Source organism: Etheostoma spectabile, chromosome 15 (genome assembly GCF_008692095.1).
Source record: "Etheostoma spectabile isolate EspeVRDwgs_2016 chromosome 15, UIUC_Espe_1.0, whole genome shotgun sequence".
Lineage (NCBI taxonomy): Eukaryota > Metazoa > Chordata > Actinopteri > Perciformes > Percidae > Etheostoma > Etheostoma spectabile.
In genome coordinates, this window is record NC_045747.1 from 19,301,480 (window position 1) to 19,325,530 (window position 24,051).

Consider the following 24,051-nt stretch of genomic DNA (forward strand, 5'->3'; position numbering starts at 1 on the left):
CCTGTAGCTTCTCAGCTAGGTGAGTGCTTGTGTGCTGCTCATACAGGGCGTCTGTAAGAAACGTGTATCTACCAGTAGTTCCACATTACCTTAGTTAATTTTCACGCAAGTTTCATTTGTTTTTTTATACCGCGTGTTCTCCGTGTAAATTCATGCAACAAGATGCTTTTACCGTTTCTGTTCAATACGAATACATGTACCGCTCCACCCCTAGTAGGAAGCCTCTATTACTACAGGTGTTTTGCTAATGCATAAAGTGGCCATTATCTGAGCACTGCTCTTCCACTTCTCCCTGTGGTTCCAAGGTGTTTATTGGTTTATTAGGATCAACACTGACTTCACTGTACCAATTGGATGCAAATCAGTTGAAATGAAGCAAGATGTTAGTGTTATCTGCAGGAGCAGAGAGATCATGTAGCCCAATAATGTTGTTTCCTTAAGCGAGGATTTAGACGGCAGTGTGTCCCGCGGAGGAGACGCTGAATTACAACTGGACAAATTCAGACATGAATGTGCACGTTTGAGTCTGCATCTTTCTTCATGCTCCGTATGAAACAAGCAAGCAGCTTTGTGTGTCTGTACCTTGTTGGCGGTGAGAAAAGACAGAGATTGGGTGAGAGCTGCAGAGAGATTCTCCAGGGTTTAGAGGGAATGCTCATTAAGGCCTCCTATAGCACAGCCAGCTCATTCCTCACAGTCCCAGCGGTCGGCTCTACTACGCTCTGCTTCCTCACCACATCCTCTCCCCTCTCTTTATCTGCTGTCCTCTATTTCTGTCTCCCTCTCTTTCTGTCTCCTTCCCCGTCTGTGTCTCACCCGCTTCCTCTTGCTCGGGTCTTTTTCCACCTGCCATTTGGAAGCTCAAACAGCAGATGTGTTGACGTTCGGTAGACGGCGATGTGACGGCTCTGCAAGAACGTTGACTAGCAAATTAGAAATACTATAGCAAAGACCGTCTGGATGGAATGAAACTGCATTATTTTTTAGTGTAATTGCCATACAGTGTACATGCATTTCAGCGATCCTCAGTTCTGCATGTTGACACCAACAAATGACATCTGGATATAATTGATTTAGTTTTGTTATATAATGTCAAACCTCCACATTCCACACCCCACAGTATATGCACACTTTTAGGTCCTCGATGTCTTTTTGAGTGGTGAGGGCGGATGTGTCGAACAGGTGGAGGCATCCCTGGTGAGCCCAGCTCTGAATCTCTAAAAGCTCACTGCTGTTTAAGAGACAGTTTTATATTTAACTCGCTCGTTTGGAATCTTCACTCTTCAGCTAGTCTCACAATTAGGGGTAGAACTCTCTTCTTTGTTTCTGCCTCATTTCCTGGTTTGAAGTTAATGAGGTTACTGTATTATTGCAGAAATATCTCACACGGCGGCTTTATGATAACGCTGGTGCTCTTTTATCTTTTATCTTTATTTTATAAACAAATCCCCTGAAGAGAGCAAAACCAACAATGAGTTTATACTGCCATCTGATACAGCTGCCTCCGTAGTGCAGATATTTCTTGGTCCAGAAACTAATAAAAAACACACAGAAACAGCCAATCTGTTTCGCTTGAATGATATATTACTTCATTATGAATATAGAAAGTGCATTTTACGCAATGCAATAGTATTTGTAGTCTCTTAAACGCAACTCTCTGTTGGGGAGATGACACTAAGCATGCTCTGGGAGGCTGTCAGGTAAATACTGCACCGTGATAAGCAAAAAAAAAAAAACTTAACAATGGTCGTACACTTCATCGTAATGAAGGAATGTGTTATAAAAATGCAACTTGTGTTGTTTTTAATAATTCTTGATGATTGTGGAAATGCAGACTCTGCCGCTCATTACCCTCGTAGCTATAGTACGTGGTTTCTGTCTCCACCATGAGGAATTCTAAGTAATGACAACAAAACTGTCAGCGCATCCACATGATGCAAGCCTTACATGATCGCACACCCCTCCGCCACGGAGCTGCTAGTAGCCAAGGAGGACACAGATAATAAAAAAAACAAAAACATGATGGACTCTTCAGAAGAGGTAATTATGTTTACTTGATTTTCTGCGTGCAATAGTCACCGGATGCCACAATCTTCTGAACAGAAAAGATGAACACAACTCTCTCTTCTGAGAGAGTTGTGTGGAGCTGATAGTCTTAATTAGCTTTGTATCAACTCATATGCAATGGCTTGAATGTTACGGACGTTCATTAATATCAAAAGCTTTAATATCAATTTCTGTGATGCCATAATTAAATGTGAAATTGTCTTGGTTAGTCATACACCCCTGCATATGCTTTGTTTTGCATCACAGACGCAAAACAGCAGACTGGTGTGTGTGTGTGTGTGTGTGTGTGTGTGTGTAGGTGTGTAGGTGTGTAGGTGGGTGTGTGTCTGTGTATTTGCGTGCCTGTGTGTACATATGAGTGTTGGTGACGTTATCTGTCACACAGACAGGCAGCCCGCTGTCGGCTTGATTACTGCTGGCCAGCCAAACGCTTGACCCGCAAGCGGTCGAGGCCCCGGCGGTGGCAGCGGTGGGAGCATTATCCACCTCCACCCTGCCTGTGTATAATGGCCGCACCGTGTGATCGATGGCCTGTGTACCTGTGGAGTCCAGCAGCTACAAAGCCAGGCACACACTGCACGTATACAACCAGCCGGCTCTCATAAAGGCCAGGAGACACACAGTGCTCCTCAGGAAACACCTCCAAGTCACACTCTGACACATGGATCCATTATACAGGCTTGACTAGATGTAAGGTATATTCATCATCTTGTCCAAATGCACTGCACTCTCAATGCTGAATTTCCTGAATGCCAAGTTTTTCACCTGTGTAACAGCTGCTCTATGCAGTTTTTGCTTTTTAGTTTTATTAAGGCTGTCACATAATAGCGTGTATGGAATTTTAAAAAGATTAACCCTTAACTGCAATTAACCGAGCGCTGAATTCCATCGTCAAATTGTTGTATAGCAGGTACTTTATGCATTTTTGGCATTGCTTTTAGAAATCTTGCAAGGGGCTTTAACAAACAGTCTATATGGATTGTAAAGAGCATTCCTATACTATTTAAGGTTCCATGACATGGTGCTCTTTGGATGCTTTTATGTAGGCCTTAGTGCTCCCCTAATACCATATCTGAAACTCTTTCCCAAAATTCAGCCTTGGTTCAGAATTATAGCCGCTAGAGCCAGTCCCACAATGAGCTTTCCTTAGTATGTGCCATTTCTGGGTCTGTAGCTTTTGAAGAGGAGAGGGGGGGCAGCAAGGTGGAGGCTGGGAGTGTGGCCTAGGTCAAATTCTCTGGGGAGGCAGGGCAGAGAAAGGGGAGGTAACCTTGCTCCTTATGAGGTCATAAGGAGCAAGATTCCAGATCGGCCCGTCTGAGCTTTAATTTTCTCAAAGGCAGAGCACGATATCCAGGCTCGGATTACACCTATCACCATTTCTAGCCACTGGGGGACCATAGGCAGGCTGGGGGAACTCATATTAATGTTTAAAAAAAAAACTTTCATGCCATGGGACCTTTTAAACGTTTCTGATCCATTAGCTTTGACTGGATGGACACCAAATTGCCTGAACACTCAATTGCTTGAATGTGAAATTGATCACAACAGTTTCTTTATGCGTTCCTGTTTGCTTTTGATTATTATTATTATTATTATTATTATTATTATTATTATTATATTGTGAAAGGATTCCATATAAATAAAATATTCATTACTTTGCACTCTTAGGCTGCACCCTAAACTGCCTGAATCCTCAATTGTTAGGATTTTTCACCTGTCAACAGCATAGATCGTTAAAATATATATATATATATATATATATATATATATATATATATATATATATACAGTCTATGGTCAACAGTGACTTAATGCATTTATTTCTTTTAACATGTGCTTCAGAAAAATATTGACCGAGGCTTTCACATAAACATCATGTATACATTCTAAAACACATTCCTGTAATATCAGCATCCTGGTTTTATTGTACAGGAACACGTTATGTCTGACTCTATAAACCAGCAGAGAGAGAAAAATGCATTTTTCATACATTTAAATGTCTTTAGTCTGTAGCTGTGCTCAATGTGTTGAGAAATGTATTTCCTTTAACTTGTTTGGCTCTTCTTCTTTATTGTAAGGGATTCTTGGATGGTGCTCTATCTTGATCACACATCCATAAGTATAATAGGAATCCTAGAAAGCTCTGTGTATTATACTCTGTGTTGTGTGTGTGTGTTGGTGTGGTGTGTTGTGTGTGTGTGTGTGTGTGTGTGTGTGTGTGTGTGTGTGTGTGTGTGTGTGTGTGTGTGTGTGTGTATGTATGTATGTATGTATGTATGTGTGTGTATATATATATATATATATATATCCCTATGCACCCCTGTGTTCCTTGTAAAGTCCTGTTCCTGTCTTTCTCCTCCATAAACAAAATCCCTCTCACTTGATCTTTTCAAAACTCTCCATTTGTCCTTTGGAGAGCCAAGGTGACCATGTCTATCGCTCCCTCCCGCCACAGCAGAGATCTGTCAACAAACTTCTGAAGACGTTCTCACTTGGCAAACTTAAAGAGGAGTGGGGTTGTCCCAGGTGGTAATCAAGCTCCTTCGCCCGCAACCGGTATCTTTAAACAGAATAGATAAAGGGAGGAGCGGGTCATGCAAGAGAGCTCAGGTACTCAGCAGGAAAAGTTCAGTGTATTGATGTGCTGCAAAGGGCTGCTGCTTCACAGAGAGGAGCCCGTCAGACCCCAGGCTTGATACCTGCACAGGTAGCCCAAAGGGAGCTTGGTTAGTGCCCAGAGAAATTGACTTTCTGAAAAGAAAAAAAAGATTACTTACTCTTTCTATCTTTTATTCTCTTACCCACACAAACCCTCATTCACTTAATTTTTATATATATATATATATATATATATATATATATATATATATATATATATAGCATGGATAGATGACTGTCTTCTTTACTGGAGACTAATGATCCACTGGTGTCTTTCAGTCTCAGCACTGGAAGTGGAGAAGAGCTTTGATGATGGAGGATTGCGGCTGACAGATAAACTACCAACACTACCACCCCCCCCCCCCCCATCCTCGAAGTGCTTCCCATCTCTTATACTACTTAGTTATGTGCTCCACTGTCATTGCTATGGTAACCCATTGTCATTGTATTTTGTCTTCGACACGACAGTTCAAGCTAAAGGCAGAAGTACCCAGTACGAAACCGAGGTTGCCTCTCGCTCTGTGTCTGTTACTCTGCCTACCTCGCCTATCTCGTCTTTGTCTCCATTCCGCTCCTTTTTCCTGTCTGGATCGGTTCATCATACAGAGTGCTTTTTTGAAACGCGATGCCGTGTCATTAAAGGACACATTTTCCATTGGCACTTCTGTGTTTCTACAGCATGAGTTTTAGGTTCCTCTTGGTAGTCTTCCTATTGCGGTCTTTGAATAAACACCTTCATCTTTTCTTACATCAGACATCAAGTGGTACCAATAGTACACGCAAAGGTCACAATATCGAGTGCTACAATGTATAAAACTCTGCAAAGCTCTCACTGATCTTTGTATTCTCTGCACTGGCTTCCTTACCTTCATCACCACTTGACTTTGTCTTCAACGAAACAATTGCTGCTTTAAAGTTACCTTTGTGCAAATTCATCTGAATTATTTACTAAATTGCTGTTCTGAGCTATTAGAGGGTAGAGAAGAACTTGAAAATGTGACGGTTTTTTGAGCCCTTTCTCTTTCCCTTTCCCTCTCCTTCCCCCACTCCCCACTTTTTCACCCAAGCACAATTTGATTTGACTTGATTTGATTTGAGCCCTGCCACTTTCAGTTTGAATAAGGTAACCAAGAGTTATTTGCTAGGATAGACAAGTGTCTCACCAGCCGAGGAGGTTTGATGAATTTTCACACTGCTTAAAAAAAACTGAACTTTGCTTTATTCAAATGTAACGCATGACTACAAAGACCCGGTGTTTGATGAGGTGTATGAGATGTAAATGTCGAATGGAGGCACCCCCTTGCCAAGTATGGTGCCCAGCATCATAATCATCTGATCTGAATGGATTCAAAGTTTACCCCTTTTATGTGAATGAGTGCTGCTTCATTGCTTTGACGGGGGGGAGCCGTACAGTAACATCCCCTGGGGGCTCGGGTGGATCAGATGGAGCAGGATGGGAGATGTGCAGCAGCTTCTCAGGGATCTGAGATGTACACTTATTTTCTGAGGCATCTGTTTTTCCTAAAGGAGTAACACCTCAAATCCCAGATTCTCACTACAGTCATGCCACATTAGCGGCCGATTTTTCTCCCCAAAAATCAAGTAGCTTGTGTTCCGTTTAGTACTACATATTCTTTTTTTCAGTCACTCTGACATTATTTTCCCTTTTTTCTATCATCTAGCCACTCTATTTTTTGCACCCCTTATTTTCAGCTCCTTGAAGTGTTTGCAATCCAGTCATTTGGATTTGCTGCACCCTTATATGTATAGAAAGCCACTCTGGGTAAGTGTGTCAGCTAAATGTCTGTAAGTGTGAGACCTCCTGTGTACAGCTCCATGTCTGACTGTGCATAACCATCAGCAGCTCTAGTAGGGAACCACATCAACTCCTTTCATTGAGTCAAAGTGTGTCCCACTGTTCTGTATCTCTCGGCAAGCACTCTACAGCACCATTCATGGCTGAGGAAGGCAGGAATTTACCCAATTCTCTATTGGCTTAATGGAGAAAAAACAAAGCTAATAAAATATCAGCGCTGAGATCTGAGCAATTGAACAGCAGATGTTTAGCAACACAGCAGATGTTCTCATATTGTCAGCAGAGAGAGGCTGCATGCAGTAGCTCTTTGCTTGTACAGCAGCTTATGTGTGAGCTTATGGATAGGTGCATGTGTACCTCTGCACGTGGCCGAGCCTCTGGACAGCCGCGCATCTGTCCGGGGGCAAGCTAAGCTAAACCTTAAACGCTTTGTGTGAGAATGTGTGTGTATGAGCATGCTTAGGCTTGTATTTGTTAGTGTGCGTTTGTGTTAGCGCACCGAATCAAGCTGCTCACTGCCTTCCTGTCTCTTGTCCCCTCCAGAGGGTCATTCAGCGCCTCTCCCAGCTTCTAATCCCGTCTGTCCGGGGGAGATAGAGGGAAGCGGACGGCCGCCGTGCACCCGGGGCGCCGCAAACACAATCACCAGCCTTTCACGGACACTTAACGGGGCTCTGCGCTTGTTCAACAAGGCAAAACGTGGCAGGAGGGATCAATTTAATACAAGGCCTGACTCAAATGGAAAAAGGGGAAATAAATAAGCAATGACAGCGAGGACTGTTGCACAATTTGTGCAGTGGCTGTTCACTTTCACTCAGTCTCTCCTCTGTGGCTTTCTCCGCCGCAGCACCTATATGATTCCATTTCCTGCCTCAGCAGCATATGGGGACGAGCTGACAAAGAGCAACCCTGGCTCCTCTCTCTCATCGGGGTGTGTTATTTTAATAAATCACTTCTGCCATTGCTTGGTACATTAATTCCCCGGGCCCAGAGGGCTGTGTTGCCACTAGCAGCGATCTGCATGAGGCGCTAAATGATGTGGGGGATCCCCCGGTGAGAGAACAGAGGCTCTCTGAATCTTCCCTCCATCTCAGCCTTGTCGGTTTGGCTCTCACCCTGGGCTGGCCCAGCTCTCAGCAGACATCATATAATCAGAGGTTGCGTCGCACATACCAATGAGACGCACATATAGCCGGGAGGGAAGTCACCTGACACCTTGCTCTGCGGACGCTAGTCCCCTCGCGTGGCCTCATTAGCTTTCTCACTCCGGGGCTTTACGCATGTGTATGGCAATATGTGCATGTGCGGCGTGCACTCTTTCTAAACAGATTTTTAGTGCTGTGTCTTTTCTCTTGGGGAGTTGTTCCTCTTCCATCTAATCGAGAAAGAAAAACGTCTCACCACAGTTTAACCTACATCTCTGTTTGCAGAAGTGTTCCACTTGTCAAAGGAGGTTCCGTCACGTTGTTGTGTACCGAGATGATCATAGCCCTCGGAATGAACCACGTGTCTGCAGGTGGCGGCATGCATTAACACTTCGTAGATGTGGCTGTTTTACATGGCTGCTTGATTGAATCCAGCACAGTGTGACTGCACAGAGGCAGGTGGTAGGAGTAGCAGCCGCCAAAGTGGCAACACTGGCACTAGTAGTGTTGATCGGGGTGATGGGAATATATTTCTCCACTGGGGGTTTCCAGACACCTCTATTCCCCCTCCCAGCCTCTTGTCGCATCATGGACTGGCTTGCAGTTACTCTTCTTTCTTTATACATCATAACTCGTAAGACAGAGGTGAGGTTGCCATTGGTATGCACAGACAACACCGGCAGATTCACCACCCAGAATACCGCTGGGAGATTATACCCTTCCCGCTCCACGCAGCAGGGATTCGGCCACCGTAAATAGAGCGCTTGGGAGTGTGCTGTGTGCCCGGAATGACAGAGCACCACAGCACCCAAAGACGCCAGCCATACGCCGAGTATGAACTCAAGGACTGCTGCAAATATAGTAATCTCTCATGCTTTTGGGTGGTGGTTTTTACCTTTTTTTACTGTGACTCAGAAAACGTCGCACTGGAGATCCGTCTGGCTGATTGTCTGTGTGCGGTGCAGAACTGTTGGGGCATGCAGGACATAAACTACAAACTGAATCTGTTGGACTTCAGAAAAGATATATCACATGAGAGGGCAAAGAGAAAATGATTTTCATACAGAGTTTGCACATAAACCCTGTTGTCTACATGTCACCCTTTATGTTAAAACCGTTCAGTCAAGGCAGGAATTCAGCCTTAATCATGGATTGCAGAAGAGAAAATTGGCCCGAGTTATTTGCTTTTTGCTCAAACATTAAACTAGTTTATCAATAAATTATTCATTGTCTGTTTATCAAATTGTCTAAGGGATGGAGCACAAGTTGTAGCAGTGGTTCAGCATGCAGATCAAATCTTAAATGAAAAGCAATTCTTCTTCTGAAGGGCTTGTGTAGTATTGGAAACAAACACTGAATGACAGCAAGAGAGTTCATTTGAACGAGTATAATGACTTACTGTTGCTAGAACTATGGCACATTTTCACGAAAAGCCCAGCATCCTATTACATTATGAATGGCTATATGATGCAAGTGTATACCCAATGTTTTTTTTTTGTTTTTTTAGAAAGTTATTTCAAGTTTAATTATAACATTTCATGGTCATGTTTAGTTTTCATCATGGAGCTTTACCAGCTTCTGTTTGTTTGTTATTTTAGCACACACCGCTTTCCATTTGTCTTACTTGTGCATACTCTGACCCATTAAAACTGCATCTGTGCTTTTGACTTAATATGGACACGGAGGGCTGTCTTAATTAATAAGCAGGCATCCACCAAACTAATCTGCCTGTGTTGTGAAGTCTGTCCTTTCCATTAAGTGGGACTCACATTATCTCCTAATCAAATTAGTCACTTAATTGTGGCCCTCCCTTGATGGATCCTATGAAAAAAGGAGCACCGTGTTTGCTGGAGGGGGATGTGTGAAGATGGAACACGGCTGTTTCATTACGATATGAATTTTTTAATAACCAAAGCGTTCGCTGTCATCTCCTTGCTTTGAACGTTTGCAAAGGGTGAAGTTGAATTTGACATTTTATCCACTCTCACAGTTGAGTGTCTAGCTGGTGTGTTGGGGCTAAGTACCTAGCCCAAGGCCACTACCCAATTGCCCAACAGGGGATTGACCCCTGTCATCCACTGATCACTAGTCTGCTTTCTTAATCACTTCCCTACACCGCCTGCCGCACTACCTGATCTTAGTCAATACATTAGCTTCTTCAGCCCTGATGGAACTGCTATTCCCAGAGTCATGATTAAGGAGGGAAACCTTATGTGCTCAAAGACGCCACTCTGTCCATCCTCGACTGTGCAGATTGCCCCCCTGGAGCTCACGTTTTTTTAAGTGGGAGCGAAGGCTACCCCTGCAGCATTAGGTTGGTGGCCAGCGTCCATGGGGGGAACCCCCGAGCGTCTGATGAATGGCGGCATGTGTGGTCGTTTGTCCCGCTGATGGAGTTTTATCCCCTGCCCTTCCAGAGCGGCCAGACAATAAAGAGAGCCACAGCCAAGCGTGACAGGTTAACCCAACAGTAATAGAATAACCTTAATAGTCTGGCTTGAGCCAAAGACGGCGGCAGGGCCAGCCAAATAGCCAGCCTACCTCGGTGGTGGGAGGACAGTGGGGACCCGACACCGGCTCTCGCTGTTGTTGTCAGACGGAGGAGCAAGGACAAAGAGGGCAGGGTGATGGTTTAATGGGTGGTTTGATGGCTTCATAGGGTGAAATTGAAGTTGGTGAGGGCAACCAAACCGATGAAACAGGGCACAGGGGGCATTATACAGAAATTAGCCATACATAAGGGTGACGTCAACCAACCGTATCGCTTATGTTTTATAGGAATCCTTATAGAAAGGAATTTTCTCTCCCCGGGTCTCCTTCATATGGAGAGTGATTAATGTTGGATGCTATGACACTGTGGCGATGCTCATACAGAAGATTGGAAACAAACACGATCAAAACCGAGCAAACCGTCAAAAGAGATTTAGATGATGCTGTCATGACGTTGACGTGAACATACCTGTTTTCTGGCAGATAATCCTCACAAAGAGACTCCTTCGGGCTACACGCACCCGCGCAGGCGACGCTTCTGTCTCTGTTTGTGTCTGTAGCACCTCCGCTTGCAGTTTGTCATGTCTGACTTGGGCTTAATTAGGCCTGCGAATTAAAGCGGCGGCAGCAGGGCTGGAAGCCCTCTGTCCACAGCTCAGCCGCCCTCCACGGCGTCTCCTCGGAGGACCTCTCTGCTCTGTGTGGTTAAGATAATAGAGGCTCGTTCAGAAGATGTTAATTGAGGGGAGATAAAGTGCAGTAGTGGCTGCAGGGCTGCAAGGTGCGGGGGTGGAGGGGAAGGAGGGAGGGCTACCTGATTAGAGGCTGAGGTGTTTGACTTACAGCTCATTTTTGGTGATATATGTACTGCTAGATTTTGAAAAGGGAAAGAAGAAAATACAGGAGCAGCATGCATCAAAAAACACCAACCGAAAAGTCAGTTATTAAAGTTTCTCCTTAACCATTTGTTGTTTTGCCCTGTGCTGTGCCCTGCTGCGCTCGCCTTTCAAGACCTGATAAGGCCAGGAGGATTAATATATTCTACCTCTCAGTAGCTCCTGCAGCTGAACGGTGCTGTCAGGTTGTGTAAGGTGGAGCTGAGAGTTTAGTGGAGCTTTTTTGGCGGGGGGGGGGTTGAGAAATGTGACGCAACCACGCCGGCAGGTAGGAAGGGGATGCAGACTCTATGTGGGCCGAGGAGGTGGAAGCAGGGACTGAAGCGATCTGACCAAAAACAGCTTAAGTGACAGAAGCTACATTAATAGTGGCATATGTCTGGAGCACAGAGAGCCTGAAAGAGAGAAAACAGATCCTCCACCAGCCCGAGAGAGGACAGAGTGAACGAGAAAGAGGAGGGCAGGCCGAGGAAAGAAAAAAAAAAAGGCAGAATACAGTGCCAGCAGCCTCTATAATTGCCTCAATGCCACCGGGATTGCTGTCATTCAGTTGAAGCATTTTCGTTCTCTGTACATTCGAGGTGTAAGAGGATGGTGGTGGTGATGGAGGGGGGGGGATCCGATGGTGCCCTCCCTTCTTTGGTAACATACAGCGATGAGGGCAATAGCTCCCCTGTAGCGGTTGAATCTCTGGCATCAGCGTGAGCAGCAGAGAGAGCAAGAGAAAGAGAGAACAAGCGAGTGAGAGATAGCGTGTGTGTGTGAGAGAGAGAGAGAGAGAGAGAGAGAGTGTGTTGTGGAAGAGTGAGGTAGCGATAAGGAGGTAGGTGGACCGAAGATCAGACCTGTCAGATGTGATTGCGCATCCAAGTGCAACCCTGCATGTGAGTGTGAATATGTGTGTGTGTGTGTGTGTTATATTTCCCAAAGAAAACCTACCTCCTCATCTCCCTCCCCCTCTCAAAACAACATACACACAAACACACCATCACTGCCCAAACACACACACAAACATTCCTCAAGGAATCCTTTATTTCTTTATTTGGGTTCCTGTTGGTGCGTGCATTGGATGCTCTGCTCCCTCCTCCTCCTCCTCCTTCTTCTTCTCCTCCTCCTCCTTGTCCTGCTCTTCTCTCCTCCTCCTTCTCCTCCTCCTCCTCCTCTCCCCTCTTTGCTGCTCTCACAGCCTAGTTTTCTTTTTTTTCCTCTTCAATCTTGTGTGTGCAGGTTGTATCTGACGGAGGGACCGGTGCCGCGCTCCCATCCCCGCGCTCCTTCAACAACAACACTGTGAGTATCCTCATGCTAATTTGGCTTTCTCCAGCCTTCCTAATGTCTGTTTGGCTCTTTCTTTCTTTTCTTCTTTTTTTCCCTCTTCATTCTTTGCCTCTTTTATGTTTTCATTCGCCGCGCCAAATGCAGCGGCAGCGCGGGAAGGGAGAAAAAAAAGTGGAAACAAAAAGGAATGAGAGGATGTACAGAAATAGCGAGAGGAAAAGGGAACAGGGGAGGGGGGAAAGAGACACGGGGAGGGGGGATTGGGGGGAGAGACATTGCCGCTGCTGCTGCGACCTACGCGTTGTGCTTTCGGAGGTGTTTCTCTTGGAGGATGGTGGAATTGCTGAAGGGATGAAGGGGGCGGGTCTTGGGTTTTGTGAGTAGATAGTTGTGCGAGAATGATAGGGGATGTTGTCGACGAGCATAGAGTGGCTCATCAGACAGCCGGGCAGCTGGAACCAAGGCTTTCTCTCTTGACTAAACTTCTGATTCATCCGTCACTTGCTAGATTTACACACACAGAAGCACCTCTCCAATGTCTTCCCTCCTGTTTTTACTGACATCTTCTTCTTTTATTATTTTGGACTTTTATGTCATGTTGTCATTCCTCATGACGCTATGAGATGTAGCGTCTGTTCAGGTGGGAGAGGAATCATTGTCTGGTACTCAGCACATTATGACATACATAATATGCACTATGTTTGAATGACAACAGAAGCAGCTGCACAAATAGCTTTTTTCATACAACACTTGTGCTCACATGTGTGTATCTGTGTCTATTAATAATTGTCAAAGAGTTTGAGTTTGTTTCAGTTTGAGTTTGTGTTTTGCCAGCACTAAACATCTTACCATGTTTCCATTGCATTCATAGTAACAAGTACTGTGTGTGTGTGTGTGTGTGTGTGTGTGTGTGTGTGTGTGTGTGTGTGTATGTCAGTAAGTCTATGTCCATTCCCACACGCTGCCCTTTGATCAAAGGGGCCACATTGAGTCTGCCACGGCATGTGTCTGAGCCATATGAAGAGTGGGAGTACTGTGTGTGTGTGTGTGTGTGTGTGTGGGTGGGCTGAGATGGATAGACCCTGTGCCCTCACTGCAATGCCATGGCTAATGGGCATGCAGGTCAGCGTGGATGGACACGCATCCGGCTGTGCGTCTATGTCACCAAGACCTAATCCTCTCTCAGGCTTTCGCCGGTAGTCACGAAAACACCAATCTTTGTAAGAGGAAAAAAACATATTGGGCCAACAAAACGCTCACAACACACTTTGGCAGATTCCTTTGGCTGAGTAAAAGGGATTGATCTGAGCGTGGCAATTAGGCAAATTTCAGAACTAAGCATCTGGCGAGGCGAGAACGCTTCGTCTGGCACAGGATTACCATTTTAGTTCCATTTTGAGACGATGCAGCCCAGAATGTGTTATTTCACAGCACTCCAGCAGCACGGCGGCTCCGGCAAAAACCGACACATGAGGGATCTCTGTGCAGCGCTCATGTTGTGTATGTTGATTTCCACGACCTGCGAAGTAAGACTAGTGCTTTTTATTAATGATCAGGTTTAATATGTGTGTCCATAGCCAAGGCGGCCGACCTCCCTGTCTTTTTGACAATGAATCTTGAGTAAAATGGCTGGGTTGATAGCAGCCTGCCGACGAGCTTGCGTTCTAAAGTAGGCTGATTTAAATGAGAACCATTCCCCCAATTACGGAAGATTAGGTTACCCTCCACCAATCTGAATCCTTAAATCCCTTCTGTTTTTACAGCTCTGTCTGCCGAATGTAATTCAGCCTTGAGACCTGGGCAGAATAGCAATAAAAGAAGGTAGAAACTTGAGCGGTGAAACCATGGCAGTAAAAATATCCATTGGGAGAGAGCTAAAGCACATGATAATTGACACAGCGCTGTGTTGCACTTGGCTGTAATTAACTGTAACAGAGGTTGTCGGTTGGAAAGGGAGAAAGCCCAGACTATCCTAGTGCATTTAACACACATAAAAGTGCAACATTTATTGTGTCTTTCCAGCCTTCAGAGGGTGCGTTTCAGGTTCGCGTGGGCCTCTCAGCTGTATTTATCCACATCTTTTGCTACCGGCCCAGTAAGACATTATACAACGCTTCCTTTATGCTTTCCACCACAGTTTGAAACACATGAAAAATCAAAAGAAGCCATTGTTTCTGGGGCGACCGTAAAAAAAAAAAAAAAGAAAGCTTATCTATTTTTAGTGTGCTTTTCCTCATTGTTGCTTGGGCCACGATTCATGCTTACGTCTAGCAGTTGTGTGCCATAAACTATGTTGTGCTTCGCAGCAAGGCGCTGGCTGGTGACAACTCTCACCCACACATTAGTGATCTATGAGCCATATACCACAGGCCCCCTGCTGCCTCGCCAGCCGCTTTGAAACGCACAGGACCACAACAATGTCATTCTCCCTGTGTGATAGTGCCCATATGTGTCGAGAGCACCTGTATTAGCGTAATGCGCCAACCCTTTATTTCTCATCCCTTATCACAACCCGGTACACGCTGTACCGAAAGGGCGGACGAAGGGGTGGGGGGGAGCTCATAAAGATAAAAATCACATTTCACTAGAGGGTGCTTGTGTGACAGTGATATATGCTGTGAGCATCCTGCCACCTCATTGAGATTGGAGTGAGTTCTGGGTGGCTAAATCAATTTGTGCAAAGGCTGTTGGCGCTGGTATTGGTGTCGTGATATGATCTTTGTTGTCCATTTTTAGAGGGCAGTGTGAGCGCAACGACAAGGGCAAAAGAATCTGACCGCGTTCTCTCTTGTTCCTACGGTAAGGGATCTCGCCCACGAGGATTGTGGGTAAAGTCAGTCTTGTTTGTTGTTGTTTTTTTTTCTTCTTCCGCCTAGGTTTAGACACTATGGATTCTCTATTAGGCATGTACCTTCATCCATTACCGCATGCGTCCTGATAGAGTGTCCAGAGCCAGAGGCGAGCTCCGTCCATGCATTAATCGCTGTAATTACTCAGTGAGGGTGACAGTGATTCTGGAGGTGCGTCTGAGTACATATACCAGTAGAGGACTGTAGGCGGGGGGTGTTAGACCAGTCGATTGGTGAACCCTACTACCTCCAGTGATAGAGATCTCCGGTCAGGAAGAAATGAGAACAAGGCTTCAAGATGTGTCAGCAAATTTCCCCATATCCATCTCATGAGGTAGGGCATTGTGCGTTATACCATAAAAGCCATAATCTGGGGAATTTCTCTTTTGATATTTTGGCTCTATTTAGCGGAAAACTACACAGCTTTACCAAAAGCTGTTAAAGGTCCTGTACCATGCTCATTTTCTGGTTCATACAGCTATTTTAGTGGATTATACTAGAACATGTTTACAAGCTTTACTGTTCAAAAAACCCATTTTTCTCCTACTGTCTGTTTGAAAATACCTGTATTCCCCCTCTGTCAGAAACACTTTGTTTTAGCGCCGGCCTCTCTAAGCCCCTTTCACAGAAAAAGCCCATTCTGCTCTGATTGGTCAGCGTTTCCATGTTTTTCCGCATCTGCGCTCTTTGTGTCTCTGCACCACCATTGCAGCCGGGGAATGACTGTAACGTCACTTTCTACCTATATTTATATAGTATATTTATGACTTCACAACCGTACAAAAGTCCTGGCGGCTCGTCTGAATAGGGGCTGCCTGCATTTCTGTGTATTGAGCGTTTTTGTTACTTTTGCAGTATTTATATAGCACCTCGACCTGCAACATCACCACAGCAACGACTGCTTAGCAACAACGATGTTGCCAACTTCTAAAAAAAAAACAAAAAAAAACAAAGCAAACTAAGAACAAAACAACAACAAAGGTGATCTCAGAAATATCACTTGATTTAGTGTGTTGGGATGTAACTGGCTGCGTTTGTTTTATGGCACGGAGTACTGCGGCGCCGGCTGTACAGATGTTCAGCGTGAGAGATGCTCGTAAAGAAAAGGAGGCCAGTGGTCAAATCAAGGCTGTCAAGTCAGGGAAATAAACCGGAGGAGAGAGAGTTGAACATGCCGCAGCTCTGAGGGCTCCTTATTGTCTGTACAAGGGCAGCAGAGTTACTCTTTGTGTTGCGCTTTTGAAATGTCTTATAACAATGTGAATGTGCCAGTTAATCAGAGCAGCATTGTTGGTCATAATAAGTGAATGGAGTTTAATAGGTGAATGTCTTCCACTTCCCTTCTTATCTTACAGTCACTTTCACATTCTTGTAGCGCCTGCAGCAAGTAATCATGGGAAATATATGACTGAGACGTACGGTACAGTATATTTTAATTAAAGACAGTTTTAAGCATCATGGGAGGGAATAAACGGACATTTGGACGTGTGGAATAAGAGAGTTCTTGTGCACACACATATGCACGTAGAGCCATTTTCTTAGGGTTTGGTTTTCTCATTAATCACAGCCGAACCATGTCTGATACTAGCGTACAGGAGATGAAACCAGGCTGGAGCGACGGAGTCGAATATTTGAACATCTCAGTGCTGATGTGTGCAAAGCAGAGTGTGTGTCTGCAGGGGAGGCTTTGAAATTTCATCCACTCCATCCCTTTTAACTCTGCGGAGGAGATGTGTGTGTCTCACTCCAGTTGGCCAATGGCTGTTAGGAAGCTCCTGAACATCACCACCCCTCCAACCATTCACATGCATCCGCGCGCACACACACACTCACACTCCTCGCTATCTGCCTGTCCTCCTCCACCCCCTCTTCTACTCCACAGACCTGCATTGTGTCAGATAGTTTAATGTGAAATTGCTTTTCTTTCAAATTTCCCCCTGGAAACGCAGGTCGTTGCAAAATGTTACATCTCATAATGGCATGTTATTGTTGTTCTTTCATACGAGTCCTTGGCTCCTTAGTGTGGGATTTTTCAGCGCAGAGCTGAGGTCACACTCTGCTATTTTTCTCTCCGCTGCTGCAGCTTCACCCCGCTTTTGCCATCTCGGATTCTACAGCGAGCTCTTCCTCTGCTGCGCCCGTGGTAACCCCGCTGAAAAATTTATCACCACCTCACTCTATGATTACGCTATGCATTAGCAGGGCTTAAATTTAATTTGTCGGCAGGCCCTTGCGGCTGTGCTACGGGCCTGGCCTATCAGAGACACTTTGTAAAGGCCCTGGAAGAGCCTCCCGGGGTGATCCTATCAGTCAGACACACTGTCAGCAGACACACTCAGTTAGTCAGCATTGAGTCAGAAATGTGGCCCAGCCAAGCCACACGCCACCGTTTGCTGCTCCGCTGGGCCGCTGCTCTGGGCATCAAGCTCCCCCGCCTGCCAATCAAAGCTCCAGCAAGGATGCTGACCTTTGTTCCCCTGTTGAAATGAATGCTCTTCAACAGGTGATCCAACCGACATCCCTGCCCCGGCACCCTCAAGTTTAAATATAGCATAGTTTTCTTTCTTTTTTGGTTTCACCCTGCTTTCAAAGCGCTGCAGTGTTTGTCAGTAGCTCTATAAGATGTACTCACATTATCCCATGTATTTTTAGATTTTATTCAGTACGCTATGTCAATCCTCTGATGATCACCTCAATAATAATCACCTGTCCTAAAGTGGCTATTAGCGCCTTCCACTCCGGTGATTTACATTAATACCCGGTGGTTAATGTCATGTTTCTTTACTCAGAGTATGTGGGACATTCAAGTGCAAGGCGCTACCTCTGCAGTTATACGCAGTGTAATTATGTTTCCTTTTGCTTTGCCTTATTTTTACTTTCACATTTTCATCCTTACAGTCAACCGTGAAAACAGCTTGATCCGAGGCCACTCAAGGCTGCTTTTAACGCCGCTTGCGGATTGAGAAGGTCAGTTTTTAAGGCATTCTGTGCGGGGAAATGTTTAAACCAGCTAGTTCCTAAGCGAACCAAGAGGTCCTTATGCTTCCTGCAGCTCTAATTGGGATCCATTTTCATTTTTTTCATATGGTTTTAAATGTCAAGAACAGAGCACACACACAATGTTTTGAAATTGCTCAGGAAGGCCCCAGTCCCTGGGTCACAAAGGTTGAAATCATATTGGTTTATTATGAAAAGAACACATACTGTAACACAGCACTCCGTAGCAGTGTTTTACCATTGAAAGAGAAAAAAAAGATGATATACTGCTTCTGACCTCATCCATGGTCCGCTGAGAACATAATGTCAAAAGTTGCCAGCGCCTTTCTTCATTTGACAGAAACAAATCCTCAGGAAGGACTCAGTGGCCCTCCCTCCCCGTGTGTAGGCTGTACACTCTCTTCCTGCCTGTGTGGGTCTCCCCTGGGTGTTCCATTCTCCCCTCACGGTCCAAGCTGGGTAGATTGGAGACTTTCAGTTCCCCAAATGTATGAATGGGAATGTGTATTTTTATAGTTCGGGCTCCCGCCAGAAAGTGACACAGCAGATATATGTCCTCGTGGTGGAACCTCAGTAAATTGGAGACTAAACATACAGCTGTAATATCAGCTACCATTGGTTGTGCATAGTTTTATCAAAGATTCTCTATAACTAAAGAGAGTGCATTATACGCTGTGCCAATGGTGTAATATTTTCTTTTGCTGACATTGGATTATTACACAGCTAGAAGACAAATGAGTTTTGTCAGGGCGTTCCTGAACGTTACCTCACGTTAGCTTATTTGGGTTGCCAGATCTTGCGAGAGTTTGTTCCTGAGACGGAAACAAGCCTCGAACAAAGTAGGTTTTTGGATGTCTCCGTCTGATCATTGCCATTTAAGTGTCAGAATTTTCTTCAGATATCTGGCTTGTGAAGAATGGGTCCAATATTTACTTTGGTGACTATGGGGCGATAGAATCGTTAATAATCTGTCTTCTCTTCTCCCATTGGAATCAATACACTCTAAGTTGGTTCCTCTCGGTTCCAAACCATCTATGGTTTAATTAATACATAGGAACTACAATAATATAATTTAAAATGTGTTTTGATTCATTTGGGATGCAAGCTCCATATTGCTTTATTGGCGTTGCTTGTCATTCTGCTGAGCATTTTCTTTATAAAGAAGTCTGTCCTCCCAAGGACGTTTCAGTAAATGCCCAATATGACATTTATACTTTCAAGTGACAAAGTCCTCTCATGGTTGTAAGAAATAGGATTGTTATCAGTAAGGAGCAAAGGAGAAGGTTGGGGTGGTTGGATGGGTCAACAAAATGTTAAAACGAGAAACAGCTGTTGGGTTCCCACTGCCCACCAACAGTGTGTGTGTGTGTGTGTGTGTGTGTGTGTGTGTGTGTGTGTGTGTGTGTGTGTGTGTGTGTGTGTGTGTGTGTGTGTGTGTGTGTGTGTGTGTGTGTGTGTGTGTGTGTGTGTGTGTGTGTGTGTGCGCGCGCGTGTGCGTGTGCGTGCGCGTGCGTGTGCGCGCGCGTGCGTGCGTAAAAAGGTTGTGTAAAAGCAAATAAATCCACAGATTTGCTGCAAATTATTGTCGTCCAAACGTTCACTGTTATAAACGCTGCTGGCGACCATCCCTCAATGATTTGTACAAAAACCTGTCCAGCTTTCATCAGAAATGTACACATAATGCTGTGTATATGGGACCATGAGTAGCTGTTAGGAAAATAAATGAATGAAATGCCCTGGAGACTGGGTTTTCTATCCAAGGTTCAAATGCAATTTCTCTTCCTGTAACAATGTATAATCCCTTGTCCAAGCAGGCCTGTATTTCTACCTTAAACATCCCTTTTATTCCTTCATTTAATAAATGACACCCAGAGGACAAAACGGGGACAAGTCCCTGCTGACACCTGTGAAATATAGACTGATAATGCTTCTGCCACTCGCCTATTGCCGCTCCCTTCCACTTCTTCTGACAGGCCGGCCCAATGCATGTATTATAATGAGCGGATCTCTACTGCGTGAATTAGGAGCACCTTAAGCGTGCGAGTCAACTTCTGTGATTCCCAAGAATAAAGGAAGAGATGAAGGATCTCATCTCTTCCCATGAGCCATGGTTCCTGGCTCATGGGAGCCAGTGTATGCATGTGCAGTGAATATGTGGTTGCATGTCCCAGTGGTGGTGTGACGGAGAGAAGCAAGGCATACCCCCCCCCACGTCCTTTTGCAGATGTGAAAAAACTCAGTCGTTGTCTGCATGGCTCACTTTAAATGATTTAATTACTTGCTTTAGACTTGAGCAATTATAGCTGAGCGGCACATATGTTAATTATATCTGACCTCACATTTTTGCTGCTCTGTTAATTGTTCACTTAGATGACATTCCGAGATGACTGTCACTGCTGCCTGTGTATCGGGCAATTTAAAAAAAAATTAAGAAATGACAGCGAAATGGCTGTGTGACAGATTTTGGTCGACGGGAAAGTTTAAGTCGCAGCAGTTCCGGTTCCAGATGAAGGGGACCACGGCATTTAGGCCTTTTGACTTTTTATGACTTTTAACCCCTCTTGTCTGCCTCTGTTGCCAACAGTTACATACATACACCCCCTCTGCATCTCTATGAACAAGCACTATGTGCATGTTTTTGTGAACTATTTTAAAAGGCATTATAGCGGAGGAATGAGACTGCAAAAACTGCACATGTTGGCAGTGAGGGATACTTTTGCTGGACCTAGAACTCACTTCCTGTTGTTCATGAGATGATGCATTTTGTTTTTCTAATGCCATTATTGCCCAGGAAACATCTAAACCCACTTATGTCGCAGTTCAAAGCTCATCCTGTCTGTTCTAATGCTTGTTTGCCTTCCCTTTCCTGAAGTCCTAGGCTCCGAAAATCCATTAAAAAAACAGCTTGCAGAAACAAATTGCCACCTGAACTAATACATCTTGTTGAACAACACATGTATTGCAATTTTTCCAAACATGGTTTTATCACACAGCTCATTATCACATTTAATGGAGACTGTTTTCACTTTTGCCATTACTGCACACTGTGGTTTAATTCTCCTGGCAGTGAGGAGGCAGAACAGAAGTTAAGGCAGCATGGAAGGCAGATACACACAGCGAGCTCTTCAAATTCATTTTGTCTTGTGATATGATTGCAGCTGCGTGACTGTGGCCTTATGAGGCAATGGCAGGATAAATGAAAAATATATGTGCCGCTCAACATGATTACATTTGTTAATGTATTATGTCTCTGCATGCCGTTTCTAATGGACTGCTTTTGTTTGTCACCTTAAGTGAGCGGAGACATTTCTTGTTTCACTTCACTACGTCAGAGTAGAATTTGGGAAAAATAAGATGAATCTGTGGTGTTGTGTTCAGGGAGCAATGTTTCTTGTGTCATTGTTTGTGATTTCAGAAATACATAGTGCAACATAAAATTTGTGTCTAGTAATTGTCTTTTGTCTTGGTTTTTACTGTCCAACCTGAAGTTAAAGTTTAGACAGAATGAAAAAAGAAATAAATGTCATCTTCACAAACGATTGCATAACAAAGCATTTTTTGTATCTATAAGTATCAGATGCAGAATATAAATCCTGATCCATTTCTTATTTTGAGACTTATGCCTTGTCCACCCATGCACAAGTATTTTCAAAAACGGGTTTCTTTCAAGTCCACACAAGCACTGTGGAAGAAAAATAAATCTGTCTCTTTCGAAACGAACAGGTGACGATACATCCCTAATCCTAAAGCCATGTTGGCCAATCAGAAGCCTGAAAAAAATGTTTTTACCAGAAGGCTACCTGACTGCAATGGGGCAATAATTGCTCCGTCGCGCCTCTGTTCCTCAACATAGTGGAAGAGTAACTCTACTCTCTATTTATGTGCAGAGGTCCGGTTAGCGGTTAGAACCAGCACACGTCCATCAATGCACGAAATGTCGCCTCATTTATTACGCCTTGCAAAGTAGATTGCTTTGTATACTCTAATGTTACAAGCCCAAAAAACTGTTTTCCCCGCCCACACCAAAAACTGTTTTTGAACATCTTCTTTCTGAAAAGAAAGCATTCGCAGCCAGTAGTTTCCTCCTTCCATAGTGAACACATATTATTTGCCCAGTTTGGCACTTATATATTACTTTGAAAAGTTACGTAAGTGCTGGATGCCAGAAGTCTTGCGAAAAGGTTACATGCTCATTTTGTAATGTAACCTTATATGAATCACCATTTAAGTTTGTAATTGTGATCAAGTTACTACGAGGAACTCTTTTTCTGAGTTTATTTTAGATTTTTTGCTAATGTAGCAGTAGAGTGTGTGTGTGTGTGTGTGTGTGTGTTGTGTGTGTGGGTGTGTGTGTGTGGGTGTGTGTGGTGTGTGTGGTGTGTGTGGGGTGTGTGTGTGTGTGTGGTGTGTGTGTGGGTGGGTGTGTGTGTGTGTGTGTGGTGTGTGGTTGGTTGAGATTCTAAGTTGAGGCAGCACCCATTCATTAAGTGCAGTGGCTCAGGCTTCTCCCCACTAGGATTCACAGACAGCTGTCAGTTCAGTGAGTGGCTCGTGCACTGATTGTACGTCAAGATTCCCTCCGACTTGCACATTCCACTGCACATACTTACTTCGACATTTACATACCCATCAACTCAGGGCCGCTGCAGTGTGAGCGCTGGGCGGCTGTCAGGATCAGTTACACCACTACGACCTTTGCTCCCCCGTGTATTACCAATGTTCAAGTTTGTGTTAAAGTGGATGCTAGTCAACTAGCGGGGCAGCTTGGTTGTTTGATAAATTGATCAGACCTGCACGTCACACGCACTAGCAACAAACTCTGTGTATCCAAGAACAATTAAATCGGCGTAAATGACGTCAGATCAGACACAGACTTCTGTAGTAGATTAGTGTTATGTTTCCAGCGTTGCGGCTCCGAACCGCAACGTTAGTTGGGACAGACGGACCCCTTGTTTCTTTAGGCTAACTATATTAGCTTTAGCCTGGCTGGTAGCAGCTTTCTGCTTGTTTCTTTAAGCTAACTATATTAGCTTTAGCCTGGCTGGTAGCAGCTTTCTGCTTGTTTCTTAGGCTAACTATATTAGCTTTAGCCTGTCTGGTAGCAACTTTCTGCTTGTTTCTTTAAGCTAACTATATTAGCTTTAGCCTGGCTGGTAGCAGCTTTCTGCTTGTTTCTTTAAGCTAACTATTTTAGCTTTAGCATGGCTGGTAGCAGCTTTCTGCTTGTTTCTTTAAGCTAACTATATTAGCTTTAGCGTGGCTGGTAGCAGCTTTCTGCTTGTTTCTTTAAGCTAACTATTTTAGCTTTAGCATGGCTGGTAGCAGCTTTCTGCTTGTTTCTTTAGGCTAACTATATTAGCTTTAGCCTGGCTGGTAGCAGCTTTCTGCGAGGGAAATGGCCAGGAGACGTTGTGATTATGTTGCATTAATCAGGTGATTTAGTTTGTATTTGCAGCGAACATAAAACACTGACTACTGTAGCTTCACTGACTACCCATCAGACTATGACATCACTGTGTCAGCTGCAGATGCTGCCTACGGTACTTTTCTACACACGGAGATCCTCACTTCCCATAACAAACCCCGTCGGACTAACATCACATACACACGTTGCCCACATGGTTACCTGTCTTAAAGGGGAAAGGTCGGATGATGAGAACGGGGAAGGTTTACTTTTCTATCAAGCAGCAAAAAAGTTTTAGCGTCAACATCGTAACGTCCTGCAATGTGACTATAGCTATGCACACTTTGCGATGTTGATGCTAAAACACAAACTAGTTCAGCCCTAATATGTATGTATATATGTGTGTGTGTGTGTGTGTGTGTGTGTGCGTGTGTGTGTGTGTGTGTGT

The 24,051-nt window shown here is 44.5% G+C and overlaps 1 protein-coding gene across 4 annotated transcripts in view; it reads left to right on the forward strand.

Moving 5' to 3' along the window:
* rbfox3b (RNA binding fox-1 homolog 3b) overlaps positions 1-24,051 on the forward strand; it is a 456,818-nt gene that overhangs the window by 129,133 nt on the left and 303,634 nt on the right. For 3 of the 4 annotated variants that reach the window (XM_032538181.1, XM_032538179.1, XM_032538180.1), the window contains one exon: positions 12,303-12,365. The exons of the other annotated variant lie outside the window; for it this stretch is intronic. The gene's annotated coding sequence lies outside the window, so the exon portion shown is untranslated. The remainder of the gene's footprint in view (positions 1-12,302; positions 12,366-24,051) is intronic. 4 annotated transcript variants of the gene reach the window in all.